General features: G+C 37.7%; 1 pseudogene; it reads left to right on the top strand.

The window, feature by feature from the left end:
* Positions 1 to 3,383: 3,383 nt before the first annotated feature.
* LOC123818968 lies at positions 3,384 to 3,558 on the top strand (annotated as a pseudogene).
* Positions 3,559 to 5,003: the final 1,445 nt, after the last annotated feature.

The following is a 5,003-nucleotide window of genomic DNA, read 5'->3' as shown; positions in this document are numbered from 1 at the left end:
CAAAGCAGCAAACAAGTGTTGGAGAGGTTGTGGAGAAAAGGGAACCCTAGTGCACTGTTGGTGGGATTGCAGACTGGTACAATCTGCAATGGAAAACAGTATAGAATTTTCTCAGAAAACTATAAAACTAAAAATGGACCTACCTTTTGACCCTGCAATTCCACTGCTGGGATTATATCCTAAGAACCCTGAAACACCAATCCAAAAGAACCTATGCTGATGGACACCCAATGTTCATAGCAGCACAATTTACAATAGCCAAGTGTTGGAAGCAACCTAGGTGCCCATCAGTAAATGAATGGATCAAAAAACTATGGTACATTTACACAATGGAATTCTATGCAGCAGAAAGAAAGAAGGAACTCCTACCCTTTTTGACAGCATGGATGGAACTGGAAAGCATTATGCTAAGTGAAATATGCCAGGCAGTGAAAGAGAAATACCATATGATCTCACCTTTAACAGGAACCTAATCAACCAAACAAAGAAACAAGTAAAATATAACCAAAGACACTGAAATAGAGAACAGGCTGACAGTGACCAGGGGGGAGAGGGGAAGGAATTTTAGGGGAAAAGGTGAAAAGATTACAGGAGCAAGTATAAAGGACACATGGACAAAAACAAGGGGGGTGGTGGAAACGGGAGGAAGGTGGGGAGGGCTAGAGGAGTGGGCTGAGATGGGAGTAAAGGGTAGAAAACTGTACTTGAACAACAATTAAAGTTAAAAATTGAAAAAAAAATTTTAGTTGAATATATTGAAGTGACATGCATTAATAAAATTTTATAGGCTTCAGGGGTATAGTTCTATAATATATCATCTATATATTATATTGTGTGTTCACCACCCCAAGTTAGAAAAAAAATTTTAATTGATTGTGGTGATGGTGGCACAATTATGTGAATATATAAAAAGGGTTAAATTATATATTTTAAGTAGGGGAATTACATGCTATGTGAATTACATCTCAGTAAAGCTATCAGAATTACATACAAAACCAATCGTTCTAAAATACAGTTATCAAAATATTTTAAATTATAAGATAGTATTATATGTGCTTCTTCATAAGTAAATAAAAAGATGTAGCAGTGGTTGTTATTAATAACTCCCACATTTCAAAAAACTAATGAGCATAAATGAGTTTAAGATATCTGTAACAAAGTAATGTGATAAGTATGTGATAAGTATGAAAATACTTATAATTTCCATTAGTGATAAAGTCACTGCTTACATTCATAAAAAAGAAATACTAAGTTTTATGTTGAGGTTAGAGAAAATAAAGATAGAATTTTTTTCCCAGCAAAGTTCATGAATTCTCTGAATGTGACCCACAAATACTTTGGACTGTGAACCCCAGTGTAATAAGTTCTGAATCAGAGAAGAAACCAGTTGGAAGGCTAAAATAGAAGTCCCAGTCAGCATATATATGAGTGAAGGAATGGGTAGATTATAACTGTGTTTGAGGAGCTGACTCAATAGGATTTTGAATGGATGTGGACAGTGGGGGAAATATGATGTCTGAGCTGCTGCTTGGGTAACCAAGTGGACAGTAAGCAAGCCATGGAAACAGGAAAGAAAACATGGAAAGAGAAGTGGCCTGAGTAAAATGAGATTGGGTAAAAATAAAGTGTTGGGTTTGGAATGTGTTCAGTGTGAACATGAATGAAATAAGATAATTGGATATACATTCTGGAGCTGAGAAAAAATGATGGACCAGAGATTCAAATTTGGGAGTCATCATCATCACAGCAGGATTGTGTGCAGTGGCACAGGGAGAATGTGTGAAGAGAGCAAATGGCCAATACAGGAGTTGGAGGACAAGAAGCATTTAAGGGAAAAGCAGAAGACTAGAAAGCTGCAAAGATGATGTGGGTGAAACAGAGAAGTAGTAGGAAAAGAGAGTAGTTATTTGATTCCTACACCATAGAGACTCCCAGCTTGAGTACACAATTATAGTTATTATTTTATACAATTAATTTATAACATACAATGCTTTGGGATTCATATGATATTTACTCTTATAGTAACTGTTGTTTTACTTATGGACCTTAAAACTAAAATTTAACAGTCTTTGCTGAGGGTCACATTGAACCATGAGCTACTTCAAGGGCGTCTTTAGAAGTCAGCAACATGACAGAGGACATCAAGCCCAAAATCAAGAACCACCAAAACACCCTGGCTGGCGTAGCTCAGTGGATTGAGCACGGGCTGCGAACCAAAGTGTCACAGGTTCAATTCCCAGTCAGGTCACATGCCTGGGTTGCAGGCCACAGCCCCCAGCAACCGCACATTGATGTTTCTCTCTCTCTCTCTCTCTCTCTCTCTCTCTCTCTCTCTCTCTCTCTCTCTCCCTCCCTCCCCTCTCTAAAAATAAATAAATAAAATATTTTTAAAAATTATTAAAAAAAAAAAAACCACCAGAACCAGACCAGGAACTACTGGCAGAACTATGTGGACTTCTACCTCTGTGAGAAGGCAATGACCGATAAAGGGGGTGATGTCTCCATGTCAGAATGGTATACAAGTCCCTCTGCTGCCAATGTTCTGGTTGTCAATCAGGGACAACTACCTGGCAGAAGGCACAGTTTTTCTGAGAAGATCTGAATTGGCTCCACCGACCTCTCCTCAGTCCTCCATCCTTCTCCCAAGGAGATGAAGGGGGACCTGGGTACAATCCACCCAGGGATCCTGAATCATGGCTTAACTAATGATAAATCCTTGTTGGAAAAGTGATGCAGACACCAGCCTGCAGTGTCCGCGTCATTATGGATGAAATGAGACATTCACATAAACTACCAAGTCTGGTGGAGGAAAAGGGACAGCATGGCTTTTCTCAAGGGGAGCAAAAGCCTTGGCCCTTGCTGTGACAGGCCTTTTTTTCTATCTCTCCACATCTTACATGATGGTCCTCGTTTACTATGCACAGGTTCACTTTAGGTGGTTACCTTTTACAGAAAACAAAGGAGCCAATGCCACTAATCACATCACAGAAGAGGGATATTTGCAAATGAAAAGGCAAAAGTGGTTGAACCAGTTACACTCATCCTTGGAAGGTTTAGCATGAATTTTAGAAAGTTACTTTGCAGTAAATGTCCTCAATTCAAAGTGAGAGAGTTTTTAGCAAGAGCAAGACTCAAAGTGGCCTAAGCATATTGCAGGCCTGATTCCCCATGGGAGAACCTATCCATGGGTGCGGGTCCTGTGCATCTCTGAGTGGGAGCTGAGCCCATGCCACACAGAATGTATTTTTTTAAAAAATACAAAGTGTTTTTTTAAAAACCTAAAATTTTAAAATGTTACTGCGTTATTGATTTTACAAAGCTGTTTTCTTTTTCATCTGTGACTTATAAAAACAAAAAAAAAACTCTATTTAAAAATTATGTTTATGGCTCCCTGGTTTTTTTGGCTAAGATCAAGTGTAGTATATGTTCTTATTAATTTAATATCTGATGTGTTCTCTCTCCAAGGACAATATATTAAATGGATTTTTAGAACAGGGAAATGGAATAGTAGCTTGCTCCACACATCAACCTGGTATTTCAGTACTTCTGGGAATTTAAGAAAAAAGAAAAAAGAAAGAAAAAATTGTCTTTTAATAATACATTTTTATTGTGGTAGAATAAGAGTCACAATGTTGTGTAACCATCACCACTACCTGTTTCTAAAACATTTTTACCCAAGGCAAATTCTGTTGCCATTAAAGAATAGCTTCCCATTTTCCCTTAACCCCAGTACCTTATATTGATATCTGCTAGTTTATTTTCAGTCTCTATAAATTTGCCTATTTTGCGTGGACCAGGAACAAATTTTCCTCTATTCTCAAGGTTCTTCTGGCTCATCTAATTATCAAATAGACATGAGAAATTAGCAAGAGAACACAACCAAATTTAACACATACATACATGAGAAAGTCAGAGACCTCACATGAACCAGAGGTTCAGCAACAGAAAGGGTGATTGAGGTATATAAGACATGCCAAGTTAGGGATGAGGTAATAAAGAACTTTGGGGACTTCAAAGAGTCATTACAGGATAATAATAAATTAAAGTTTTCCCTGCCCTATAGCTAGGTCAAAAGGAATCATCTCTGATAATAGCTTATTATGGACAAGGCCCCTAATTCAAATTCTTCTAGTTAGTTAGGGATGAGGAGACAAAGAAGTTTTTCCTGAGCCTGTGGCTAAAGTTGCCTTTAGCTCAAAGTAATCTGCATACTACTGAGGCACGTCTTGGGGTGACTTATTCTGGACTCCCACACTAGATATTTCATATAAGTGCAATTACACAATATCTGTTCTTTTGTGTCTGGTTTACTTCACTTAGCATGGCATTTAAAAAGTTCACCCATATTGTAGCATGTGTCAGTACTTCATTTCTTTTTTTATAGCCAAATAATATTCCATTGTGTATGTATATACCACATATTCTTTAGTCATTCATCTGTTGATTAACACTGGATCATTTCAACCTTTTGGCTATTGTGAATAATTCAGTGGACACCAACGAACAGATATTTGAGTTCCTATTTTCAGTTCTTTTGGGTGTATACCTAGGAGTGAAATTGCTGGTTATATAATAATTTTATGTTTATCTTTTAGAGGAACTGCTAAACTGCTTTCCACAGTGGGTGTACCATTTTACATTCCCACCAGGAATGTATGAGGGTTATGATTTTTACTAACTCACTTTCTTTTTATTACTATCATCATGATGACCATCCTAATGAATCTGAAGAATCTCATTCTGATTTTTATTTGCCTTTCTCTAATGACTAATGTTGGATCATCTCTTCATGTGTTTGTTGGCCATTTGTATATTTTGGATAAATATATATTTAAATCTGTTGGAGTCCACCCTGCTTGGTCTCAGGAAACTGTAACACCCCGTGACTTGGGCTGAGTGAGAGACCTCTGAACCAGGAGCCACTAAGGAGACAAAACTTATTTCCCTGGCATGAACGCTGCCTGTTCTGTGCCTGGCCTCCTATGCTTGATCAGTTAGCCAAT

This window comes from Phyllostomus hastatus, unplaced genomic scaffold, assembly GCF_019186645.2.
Source record: "Phyllostomus hastatus isolate PE091 unplaced genomic scaffold, TTU_PhHast_1.1 phas_contig_29, whole genome shotgun sequence".
NCBI lineage: Eukaryota > Metazoa > Chordata > Mammalia > Chiroptera > Phyllostomidae > Phyllostomus > Phyllostomus hastatus.
The sequence above is the reverse complement of the archived record's forward strand: the minus strand, read 5'-3'. Positions and strand labels throughout refer to the sequence as shown.